Source organism: Corvus kubaryi, unplaced genomic scaffold, assembly GCF_017639235.1.
Source record: "Corvus kubaryi isolate FWS band 111438036 unplaced genomic scaffold, C.kubaryi_AGA036_p1.0 69, whole genome shotgun sequence".
NCBI lineage: Eukaryota > Metazoa > Chordata > Aves > Passeriformes > Corvidae > Corvus > Corvus kubaryi.
In genome coordinates, this window is record NW_024582057.1 from 5,334,437 (window position 1) to 5,347,140 (window position 12,704).

General features: G+C 49.2%; 1 long non-coding RNA gene across 1 annotated transcript; it reads right to left on the reverse strand.

Moving 5' to 3' along the window:
• Window positions 1-2,674: 2,674 nt before the first annotated feature.
• On the reverse strand, window positions 2,675-8,465 carry LOC121674586. The gene is made up of 2 exons (XR_006019677.1): window positions 7,484-8,465; window positions 2,675-5,414 (listed from the first exon to the last, which is right to left on the reverse strand). It is a non-coding gene; the product is annotated as an uncharacterized LOC121674586 (long non-coding RNA).
• Between the last annotated feature and the right edge of the window lie 4,239 nt (window positions 8,466-12,704).

The following is a 12,704-nucleotide window of genomic DNA, read 5'->3' on the forward strand; positions in this document are numbered from 1 at the left end:
AAAACATGTGAGAATTCAGAGTTTGAATCTATTTTCTTTGGCCTGGGGGGTAGGTGAAGTCAGGATCAGGCTGGATTATGTTATATCATAGGAAGGGAGACTTAATGCAGTTTAGAATGTAAAGGCATTTTAAAGAGAGGGTCTCCTTTAAGTGCTGATGATATTTTGGTAGTGGAGGCTGATTTTTCTCTCTCTTTTCTCCCCTCCGTGACTCTCTCTCTCTCTCTCCCTTTTTTCCCCTTTTTGCTCAGGCAGAAATTGAGGAGGTTAAGAGGAAGGTGTTTACAATAAAGCTGCACAAAGAATTAACATTTACTCATATATTTTGATGTTTGGTAGAGCTGGTGAAGCAAAGCATTAGATAAAGCCCAAGATGTTTCATTTTGCTTTGGTAATCTACTTATGGAAGGCAGTGTAAAATCAATCTTGCCAAGCAGAAAGAGAGTTGGTGGAGTCTAAATTCTATTTTCGAGAGCCAGCTAGTTTATAAAAATGGTGAATATTTTTTTCTATAAATTGAAAGTGGATCCTTTGAATGCAAAGCTGCAATTGTTTAAAAAACAGTTATTTATTATTTCCAAGAGAGACTGGTTAACCGTAAAGTAGATGTAACAAAATAATGAGGTGAATGAACCCTAACTGTACATATTCTTGACATAAATGAAATGCACAGTATTGTAGCAGGTGAAGTGAAGCATTGTCTATCAGGGCTGTTTTTCTTGGCTGCATCTCAGATTGTGTGGGGGATCCTAACCTCAGGCACAATAGCATTCATAAACAGCAATACATTGCTGCTCTTTCTACAGCAACACATAAATACTCATTTTTAAACAAAAACAATCTTATTAAATACCATTCATTCATATCTGGATTTACAGATGCTTGTTACTTTTTGAAGCCTGTACCCAATATAATCGTTTTACACTGGTCAATGTATAAAGCAGTCTTATGCTAGAACGTTATAAGGTCATAATAAATAATGTTTTAAAGATATAATTAGCTACTTCATGCTAGGAGAGCGCATTTTAAGTATCCTGCTGCTGCATTATCAAGCCACCAAAAACCAGAAATGAAATGACCTTGCATAGATTTCTTTATTACTATTATTTCTAAGGAAGGATTTTACAGGCGATAATGGAAATCAGACTAGGTTCGGTTCAGCCTCTTCTGCTGTGACCGATGTGCAGTTACTAAAACGTGCTAATTACTTCAGCATTCTTTGGATGCATTTTTAACATTGTGATCGAGGTGCAGCAGTGAAATTCTAGGTCATGCTTTTATACACTAAACAAAAATCTGTTGTTATTTTTTTCCCCCATATCAGCTGAAAACGAGGGTGAATGGTGGCTGAATGTTAGACCATTGCTGCCACGCTAAGCTAATTCCTACATGCGAACCAAAATACAGCTTGGTGCTCTTTCACCGTGAACAAGGAGAGCCCTCCTCTTTGTACCGTATTTTACCCCACCCTCCAAAAATCAAATATTAATATAATTTGAGATTTAACTGGTGGAACAGCCATCAGGACAGCAATGCCCCGCAGCTGAAATAATATTTAAAATAGAAGGGATTTGACATTTGAGAAGTCAGTGGCTTGAAATACCCAGTTGTACTTAGCTAATTCAGTCCTTAACCTCTGGTTTCAAATAAATCAATTACAGTCGATTCCACTTCAGTTCAGAAGTGCACAAGGTTTTTAGTTAATTGAATACATTTTATTCACTTGCTAGGAGTATTCATTTATCCAAACCCTTACATTTAAAGGCAAGTTCTTTATTGTCCATGATAAATTCGACTGCATAATCAGATCAGCTCCTTGTTTGTTTACTCATCTTCTACCTCCCATTTAAATTCCAGAATGTGCACTTCCTTTTCCCTCCTTGTTCCGTGCATGTCTCAGCCCAGACCAGATTCCCAGAGCCTCAGCTCTCATGTTAGGAAAGTGTAGCTGAAATAACTAGCACCCTTCCGATGGGGAGCAGTGTGAAGTCCATCCCAGCTAGTGAGGGCAGAGGGATTTAAACTGACTCCATAATCAAACGTGAAAGGTTGGGAGTATAAAAAGAATTACGGTGCCTTCGATTTTGTCCCGTGCACCTTTTCTGCATGAAAGGGCCATGTCTCTGTTCTCTGCCCTGCAAGCAGCTGGAACTGTTAACTCCTAGAGAAGATTTGGAGCCAGCTTGGTGTCAGCAGGATAAGGTTTTTGTTGAGCACTGGGCAATGAAGTTGTGTCCCTGATCCACTTTGAACAGATACTGGTACACACTTCGTGTGTGCTGTTTGCAGAATCCTGCTGGCATTGGTTTACTGTTTTGGAAAGGAAAGGGGTTAATTAGCATCATTATCAATCACTAATGCTTGTCTAACCTGTCCAAAGAATAATCAAGTTAGGGGACTGCATGAAGCTAACATCTGCTTCATTCCAGTTAAAGATTTTTCCTTATATTGTTCAATTATTGGAAGTCCACACCGGTTTCAGGCTTTGTCAGGGCCATAAAACAGGGTCAGATCGTTAGAAATCTAGAATGGAGGGGAAAGTGCAATATAAATAACAAATGGCTTCATTATTTGAGTTACAGGTGCAAGAATGGCTGTGAAAATGAGTAGGGATTACTAGAATGTGTTCCTTCTTTTTATCTCCAATACGGAGGAAAAAATAAATCAGCCAAGCCCAGTTCTTAAATCATTTATTCTGCATAGGCTGCAACCTCTCCACTTGCAGTATTCAGTTTAGTAACCCCAGAGTCCCGAAAAGAAGTAGTTTAAAGCAAGCATTTGGAAACAGAGGAAAAGTGAAAGTCTTTTATGACCCATTACTAGCAGAGCTTTACTGGCTTCAGAATAGCAAAATAGCCTTGTTTTTCTTCTTCTAGTTAATGTTCCTAGGCTTTCTTGGGTGGATGAAACAGCTGATATTTCAGGCAGGGTAAACAGACATATAGCTTATGGTGGCTATTTGTAGAATATTTGTATTCTTGAACTGTTACTTCTTTCTGGTGATGTAGATATGAAGGTGACAAATCTGTCTTTTATTCCCTCTTACAACACTGTAGTCATGTCTCTCTGATGCTGAGTTCAACTTTGGTGGCCCAAAATTTTTATCATACCAATAGAGCGATTAGAGCATCTTCGCTGAGTGAATGTAGTGTGGAAATCAGGATAAGACTATGGAGAGCTTTCTGGTAGTGTAGGAGGGACCCGCTGTTTCCCTGTGGCACTTTTCTTTCAGGCTCTGATTTTGCAAGGCACATGCTGGCACCCAAAGCCTGTGGTTTCCCCATGAGTCCCTCCCTCTCAAAACTAGGGCCCTGAGGTTACTCTAAGCTCCATGGTTATTGTCCTGTTTGTAGTCACAGAGCTCATTTGCACAGAGGATCTTCAAACCAGGGCAAGGAGGGGAAACTGGGAAAGCCTAGGTGAGGAAGAAATTGTCTTGTGCTCAGCAGGAGGGTGGAGGACTGTTGGGTGTGAAGTGCAAGCCATTTCACCACGTTGTTCCTTGAGCATGTTGTGCACACACACACACATCCTATTTTCTGTAGGAGATCTGCAGCCTCTACATGAAGACCTTTTCTGTCCAGAGATGCTCTCAAGCCCCACTGCTGTTGCTGCCTGTGGTATAGTTAATTCCCTTTGTAATACTTGATTGAAAGCAGATGCAGGGGCTCTGAATAGAGAGTTGCTTTCTAGCGGGAGTGTGAGCTGTGCAGTTACACTCGCAGGTTGAGGGATGTATATTGCTTCTGTACAGCGTTTCTGGTTATGTTCCTACCTGCTTGTTCATCCTGCAGAACTTCCTGCCTCAGCACTGCTTTGGTCAGAGCTGGCCCCCTTTTCTCTGTGTATGGTCCATCCTGATCCCCAAAGCTAAGGATAAAGAAGTGGCGATGTGAAATATTTGGGGCATGTTTCTGGTTGTAGAGCAGAGCATTTTTCAGGGCTCCCAGGAGAAGGAAAGAGCTGTATTCCCTTCTCTTCCTTCTATCTCCCTCCCTCCTTTTAAAGTTTGCTGGAGGCGCCCTTCCCTCCAGCTTGTCCTCCTTGCCCTCTGATGCTGCTCCCTGTGCTTGTCCTGTCTCCTCCTCTCTTGTGGTGGAGTTTATCTCTCTGCCCTGCAAGCGGGATGGCTTGGACAACAGCTGGGGAGACACCCCACACTGCATCACGTGCTGGTGCGCCCAGGCAGGGGGAGGCCAGTGGGGCAGTGCTGGGAGGAAAGCAGGGGCTGTGCCTGGCCTCAGTGCTCTTTTTCCTCATTAGGCCTAACAAGCTACACTGTATTAGTGCTAAAAATGTGCTCCTGCTGTGCCTGCCTGAGTTTTGGAGCCTGTGTATGGGTGTAGATGATCCAGGACAGCAGTTGATGGGTGTCCCATTGCCACGGAGCCTTGATGCAGGCTGTTCCTGGCATGCCGGTGTTTGGGATGGGAGCTGGCAGGCTGGCTGCTGGCAGGCTGGCTGCTGGGGCTTCTTCCCATCCTAATGCCCTTGAGAGAACTTGCAGCTATCCTGCTGGAAAGGATGGGGTTTTGCAGGGAGCTAGGGAAAGAGAACAGGAGGTGGCTGTGGCTTAGAAGAAAATCAGGTGGAAAAGGGGCAATTGAGGTTTTGCTTTGTGTTTCCAGGAGGGCCTGGACATGGTCCCGGTAGGGGGTTATGGAGATCACCCCATTCCTTGCTGCAGCTGCTTTTGGAAAGTTTCCTGGGAAAGGTCTGGGGAAACTGGAGCCTCCAGCAGAACTGGCTGCTGCTATGACCTTCTTGGAGGCCAGCTGTTTATTTGTTCACATTGCCATACCCGGGGAGGTTTTCCACCTAGGGCGCCTCTTGCTCCTGCCTATCTGTGCAGAGCCGGTGTGCAGCGCCGTGTGCGCGTGTGTGGCTGTACCTAGAGGTGCGTGTGCATCTGTATTTTTGGGTGTTTGTGTGTTTGTTTGTATCTATCTATTCATCTTTATGGGCGTGTATATTTATGTCTCCATCCCTGAGACTTTTGGAGAGGCTGGGATAAGAGGGGGTGGGGTGGGCTGTCTCCCGGATAGTTGATATTCCAGGTTCAGCCTCTTTCTCCGCTCTCATTCTCTAAACCCAGCCAGGGGGAGTGTCGCCCCAGGCCGAACATATGCTTCTTTCCATTGCACTAATCCACCTTCAGCGTGGAGGAATAATTGCTCGAGTGTCCATGGCTCCTCGGCGCTTTGTCCCTCGCTGGCTCCCATCAGCTTGGCACACGCCATTTCAATCAAATCCTTTCAGAGCCCTGTCTCCTTTTATCACGTCCCCGCTCCGGCGAGAGGAGGGAGGGGAGGACCGGGCTCCCCGCAGCCCCGGCGGGCCGAGCCGAGCCAGACCGGGTCTCCCCACCGGGAACAAAAGGGCCGCCGAGCAGTACCGGGCTGGGGTTGCTCTGTCTGCAAAGGCGTTAGAGTATGAGGATGTTGTTGTTGTTGTTGGGGGAAAAAAAAAAAAGAAGAAAGCCATCCCGCGGGGTGGTTGAGCTCTCTGTTCCCTGCCACGGTGAAGAGCTCCAGGAGTCCAAGCGGGCATTAGGTTATGAAGAGGTGTGTGGACCCCCCACCTCTCGGTGGCTGTGCTGCTGGTGATAGGGGAAGGGCTGGAAATTGGCGGCTGGAAAAGTCCCGCGACTCTCTGTGGCCAACGGAATGGGAGATTGTCGCAGGAATCTGCCTCCATCCCGATTTTCCCCTTTCACACGGCGGAGCCAGCCCCAACCCGGCGGGACAGAGCGGCTGGGCACGGAAGAGGAGCAGGGATGCTCCTGCCCTCTCCGACCGGCTCGGGACCCCGAAGGGGCACGGTGGGGCAGGCTCTGCCCCGCGGCACGGAAAGACTCCGTCTTTTACTTATTTGTTTTGACTCTCCTTCAGACGAGGGGGTCCTGTTCTGTTTCTGATGTTGCGAAGTGGGTTAAAAATTCTACCTAAGACCCCCTAGCTGAGGGAGTAAAAGGAGAGGAAAGCAGGATGGTTAACCGAGGGAGATTTAAAATTAAAGAGGAAAGAAAATGGAAAAAAAGAAGAGAAAAATGTGAGCGATCTTTACATCCTTGCGGGACTGTTCAGATCTTTCTTGCTTCTCGTTTTTGCGTAGCTGCCTGGGACGGCTGATGGGTGGCAGGCCCCCCCACCCCCCCACCTCCCCGGGCTAGCACTGCGGCCGACCCCGGGCCCACCTTTCCCGGGAAGGCCGCTGCGCTCCCTAAGGCTGCCTGGTGTCCTGTCCGCCTTGCTGCTGCTGGGAGGCGGGGACAGGGGGGCTCCGGGTGGGGGTCCTGCCTCCCCCATCAGCGCTATTGGGTTCGCCGCAGGTGAGGACCGAGACTTTCACAAGAGAACGGGGTGTCGGGCCACCGATGGGACGGCCGCACTTCACACCCTGCGCTCCGAGGGAGCCCGCAGAGCCCCGACCCGGGAGAAACTGCCCCGGGAGCTGCGAGGGGCTTTGCCGGGACACACGGGCCGTCCCGGGCCGGGGGCGAGAGCACCGGAGGGCTGCTGCGGGGGCAGAGCCGCCCGGCAAACATGCGGCCACTCGGGTGTGTGCTGGCGTTTGTTCTTCTCAATGTGTGCCCCGTGAATCCCTGAATAGTTTTTTTACTAAAGCGTGGTCTTTCCTGCTGCTGAGAAAAATCGCCTTTATCTGTCTATCTATCTATCTATCTTAAAAAAAAAAAAAAAAAAAAAAATCCCCTTTCCACTATTCCACTGCGTTTGGATTTAACCGCAACATCCACAGAAACTGCTTTATGAAAACCAGACTTTTCTATGAAAAGACTCTTCTGGCAGCAATTAGTCTGGCTTTCTTTAACAAAATTCTTTGTAATGTCATTCAACGGAAAAAAATAATCCCAGGATAATTCTGATTACACAGTTTAAAAAAAAGTAAAATAAAAAATATTAAAATTAGCATATTCGGGTTTGCCCTGGGGAAAAAAAAAAAAAAGGTCTAAATTTCCCATTGATCGGAAAAAACTCGCTGAGATTGTGCGAGGGTGGGCTTTCACGGGAAACAGACTCGTTCAGTTCCTGCGTGACGGGCGTAGAGGGCATTAATGCACACACTCGTTACCAAGTTATTCTGGTGGCTTTGCCTCAGCCTCGCAGCCCCACCTCGGCCGGGAAGCGGCAGGCAGGCGGGAGTGCCGCTGCCTCCCGTGGGAGCCTCGTGTCCGGCCCCACGCAGCGCGCCCGCCCCCCGGCAGGCAGCGCTCGGCCGAAAATCGCGCGGCTGCTCGGCGCGCAGGGAGAAGCGCTTCCCTTTCCTCCGCACCCCTCCCCGGGAGCTGGTTGTCCCCGCGTGGGTCCCGACGCCCAGCGTTGTCACCCCGGCTCCTGGGCGGCACCCAGCTCGCTCCCTGCCTGCCGCCCCCTGCCCACCGGAGGAGGATGAGGAAGTAGAGGAATGAGGGAAGAAGAAATCTGGCCCCGGGAGGCGGGGGAGGGTGGGGGTAGCTGCCTACCTGGAAGCGTGTCGCGGACGCTTGGGAAAAGCCAGTCCCTCCGCCTCATTCGCAGGTTTTTGCTACTTTCCGTCTCCCTCTCTCTCACCGTGCTCTGGTGAAAGGTTGCATGTTCCAGCCCGGAGAGTCAAACGTTAAATTGTTAAACCAGAGTAGGAAAGGAGGGGGGAGAGGGAAAAGAAAAAAAAAAAAAAAAAAAAAAAGGCGTGTTTATATTTCAGATATTTTAAAAGGTCGGCTTTAATTAGGTTAAATACAAGTATTATTGGCCCAGAAGAACATACTGCAATAAGCTCGTTACAAGCCTAATTGCAAAGCAAAAAAAAAAAAAAAAAAAAAACCACAAACCAAAAAAGAAAGGAAAGTGCGTGTGGAGACAGTCGCCGTACTCTTTCGGCACGGCCCACCTCCTAAAGTGCGTGCGTGGGGCTGCGCGGTAACCGCGGCGTGGGGCGCCGCGCATCCCCACGCGGGACGGCCAGGGCAGGCTACGAGGGGCGCATCCCTCCCCACCCCGGCTTCCATCCTTTGGGAATGAGTTTGGTATTTCCCCGCGGTGCTTGCCTGGGGACTGCTTTTGCGGTTGAGCGAGGTGTGGGGTGTCTGCGCATGAATCTACTCTGAACTTGCCGTAGAGCTCAGTCCCTCTCGACCTTCCAAAATAGCTCTTCTCCCCAGCTGGTCCTTCTCTCTCAACCCCTTGGCAACACAACTTGAGTGGGAAGGGGGAACCATTTGCCCTGAATCACAAATTTTCATGGCTTGGAAAGAAAAAGGTAACCCTCATGTCTAGCTCAATTAATAAACATGGTGATTTCACACCCAAAAGGAGGACATTATTTCACGGGAGCGCTATCAGCTCCATCACAAAGGGTCACAGCGCAGCTGTGGCGAGCCCGGGGTTATTATGCAGCCTGATGATAGGATCCCGCTTGCCATCCCGGCTCCTTCCTCGGGGCGACCAATAGCCCCCGGCAGGGCTTGTGCCACCTCATGATAAAGGACTTACCCGATGTGTGAGGAAATGGAGCAGCTTTCAGATGAGAGGTAATCAGCTTGCAGGCGCAGCCCCAGCCCTTCGCTTCCTCCCCCCACCCCGTCTCCTGCCTTTCCATTTAACTTTTTTTTCCTCCTCCCCCCAGAAAACAACAGCAAGAAGTTATTATTTATTTGAACGCAAACCTGACGCTCCCTCTCACCTTCTCCGACCCCCTGCGGGGAGCAGAGGCGGGAGACCCCCGGTCCCCCCTCCCGGCCAAACCTCACGGCTGCCGGTGGCAGGAGGAGCTGCCTCCCCGCAAGGAGGGACAGTTGTGGCTGATGGATTTCTGGTGTCAGGAATTGTGTCCAGAAGCTGTGAGGCAACATATTAACTGCGATCCCATAATCTCTTAATCACATTACATTTTAAGTGAGCATGTGTAATTTCACCCATCAATGATTTATTTAAGCAAGGGAGCACAATTACTTGTCTCGCACACAAACCCTGGCTGGGGGAGCATTTTTTGCCAGAAATAAAATCTGCGGTTTCAGGGACTATCTGTTTCTCCGCATTGAGAAACCCCAGACCCCCCGCTCCTGAGGACAGGAGTTAGGCGGCTGATCCTCCTACATATGCAAGGAGAGGGCGAGGTTTCCCACCCTTCCCATCCATCCTCTTTCCAGAATCAGCCCGTCAGCAATGTCTGACGCTGGTGCGGTGAGAAGTGTCTTCAGCTGCCCGGTCTCTCCCCGGTGCTGCCCGCAAGCTTTTGCTCGGGGGGACGTGCCAAGGAAGCCGGGGGGAGGTTTTCTGGTGTGTGGGGAAGCTGATCCTTCTGCACCGTTTTGACTAAAGCAGGTATAATATATTGGGGGAGCCGATATGGTGTCACTCTTTCCCGAATCCTACATTAAAGAGGAGGGAAGGTCGAGCAACCTCTCCTGGCGCGGTGCTGAACACTGGTCTGGGCGTTTGACTCCTCCGGCTCTGGCCTGGACACATCCGGCACTGTGAGAGCTGAAGCGCGCCCCGCATTTTGGCACGCCAGCCCACTCCGCCCGGGCTGCTCCCCCCCCGCTCCGGGTCGAGCCCTTAAAGTTGCCCCAAGAAGAGCAACGCGAGTTTTCAGCGGGAGATCAGCATCCTCCATCCTCTCTTCTTTTCGGCCCCAGGGCCAAACTTGCCACCGAGCGGCCGGTGCCGGGACGGGGACCCGCTTTCCCGGCTGCGGGGCAGCATCCCCGCTGCCTCCCGCCTGGGGACGAAGGCCGCCGGCAGGCAGACCTCCGAGCCCCTCCGTCTGCCCGCAGAGAGGGTAGGCGGGCACACAGGGACTCCACCGGCTCCCCCAGGCCACCCCCTGGCTCCGGGCCTCCTGGTCCCGTCGTGCAGCTTGGCCCCAGCACCAGGCTGGAATCACCTCCACAGCTTTATGTTATTATCGTTATTATTGGTATTATTGCTATTAGCCCCCCGGCAGATCGCTCCGTGCAGAGCGGCCGCATCCCGCGCCCGCGGCCAGGAGGGAAAACCACCCGAGAAACGCGTGGGACCGCCCCGGAGCCGATGTTTTCCTCAAACCGGGCTGGGGTTCTACACGTGCGGGTATCTTTATTAAATAGTCGATGGAAGAAGGTCCCCGAGAGGCAAAATGTTCGGCTACAGAGAGAGAAAAAGACCCCTTCGTCCTTCAGTAGCTTTTAATTTTTTTTTTTTTTTTTTTATTTTCTGGAGCTGTCTCAGTCAGGCATTCGGCAGATTTAACGTTGCAAAGGAAACAAAGAAAAAAAGTAATTACATTTTTGGAAAACAAACAATAATTACACGATACAATCGGTATAACAGTAAGTGAAACACAACAGCGGGAGTTAAAAACAATATTCTAGCCATGGAGATGGGCTCCGCCGCTGACTCAGCGGTTTTGAATACTCCAAATTATCCTTACATCGGATTTCGGTAGCGCAGTTCAGCTGCAGTCTACTGGCTTTTAAATTAAAACATATCTCGCTGATTAGGCACGTATTAGGGTCTAAAAAAAACCCCCAAAACAAGGAAGCAGGTTTCTCAAGGCAAAAATTATTCTGGTGGATCAGGAATATTTCATGAGCCCCTTTTTCCCGTCCGTATGTCAACCGGAGGAGCTGCGTTTGGAGGGGCAGCCCCTGCCCCCCGGATCCCGATGCCCGGGGCGGGAGGGGAGCAGGAGCGGCTGCCTCGCATCTGAACTGCTGCAGCACCTGTCACCTGGAGAAGTTGTGACTTCACATGCCCCGAGGCTCTGACTTCACGTTGGAGCGCATTATTCCATCACTGAGCCGTGTTGACATAAATACTTCTTCCCCCCCACCCCGACCTTCTACTCCCTCTCCCCCCGTTTGCTCGACTTTCACACGAATATTTGGGATGATGTCTAAAGCAGCAGAAAAGTTGTGTGTGTGTATTTTTTTTTTTTGTAATTAACAATTTTTTCAAATTTTTTTCCAATTGACTCAGTTTTATTTTAATCAAGAGCCCTTAGGATTAGTTATAATGATATGAACGGTTAAAGTGGGAAGAGCTGAAGGCTCAAGAATGCTCCCTCCTCGGAAGAAAATATCAGACATCCCACAGAAATAGCCGTGCAGAGTGTAGGTCTTATGTAAATGGATAGAAACCACAGGGCTGCCTGTGTAATATGAAGTGTATGTGAAATCTAGCATTTGTTCAATCAAACCTTTGTTCTGCTTCCCATTAACTGCCAAATCAAAAGAAGGGCGGGGGGGGGGGAAGGAAAAATAAAAAAGGAAGAGAGAAGAGGAAATAGAACCAACTTTGATTGCCGCAAAATTCTGATTCTCATCACTAAAAAGTTTATCCCAGAGAAAAGTTTTGAGTTGTGCCGTTGTTCAGTCTTGGTACTGCCCTCAGGACTCCCAAATTCCCAGTGAACAGGCGATGATGACAACAACAGCAGCAAATGCGAGGCTCCTCGCCGCCTGCTCTATTTGGAAGAAAAGCCGCTCTATTTTTTGTCAGGCAACCCCAGACAGAAGTGGCAACTAAAGCTTTAAACGCTTTGGAAATTCCTTTCTGGTTTAAGAGAGCCAGGGGGCTTTCGTCCTCTCCCTGCCGTTGGTTGTGAGGAAGGGCAACAAAAGAGGTAAAATGCCTTCTCCAACTAACTGGCTCAGCGTTTCACATGCATCAAAGAGAAGGCAAGAGCTAATCCGAAAATGACCACTTTAATGTACACGAACCCATGGCTACAGCAGCAGAACCGAGGGGGATTTTGAACTCTCCACCACAACAAAACCCTACACTTAATGTCATAATAACAGATATTAAACAAAGGGGAATGAAAGGGTCTCACGCTGGTTTTCTGCATTCTTGAGTCTAATTAAAAATATACAGAAAAAAGACATAGTTTGGGTTAAAATGGCATGAGAGACGCCTTGTGCCAGTGATAATTGTGCTGCAATTATCAGCTTAGAGACAATGTCCTAGGGGTCTTATTCACTCTTCAGCTCCAGGGGAGCCAAAAGCCAGTACAGGGGTGAGGGGGACATATGCACCCGACCAGGGCTGAAAGGGCTTGGAGAAGAGGGCTGAGGGACACTTATCCTCTCCTTTCCCCTTCCCCTAGACAGCAAAGGGGGACTAAAACAAATACAGCAGAGCCCCGCAAGGGGTTTTTGTGGATTTTTTTCTTTTTTTGAGGCCACTTGGACAGCCCTTCCATTCAAATGGAGCTGGGGTGTTTACTTAGTGTCAGATTGTATGACTGGCTTCTGCCTTTGGGGCTAGTGCCACCAACTGGGAGGGGAATCCTGTGGTGAGCAACAAGTGCCCTGCATGACAATACCTTCCTGGGGAGAAAATACCTTGCAGAGAAGGGATCTTCTCCAGAACAGAAGGCCAGAAACCGGAGCCAAATTCAAATGTAAGATAAGGCACAGGCAGGTGATTCACCACTTGAATAAGCTGCTGAGGTCAGCACTGGTCCTATTCCCCCCTATATTTTGGCAGAGGTGTGGATGTCCATACAGGTGATGTGACTGAGTCTAATCCAAGTGACTGGGCTCAATACAGGGCATAGGCTACTGTATAAGAGAGGTCTAATGAAGCTCTTGAAGTTATGACTAATAAATGACTTCAAGACTTTGCGATCTGGCCCCTTACAAATATCCACTGTGCTATTTTTGGGTATTGGTGTTTGGCTGGTGTTACTAACATGTAACAGTAGACAAACTGTCTTTTCAC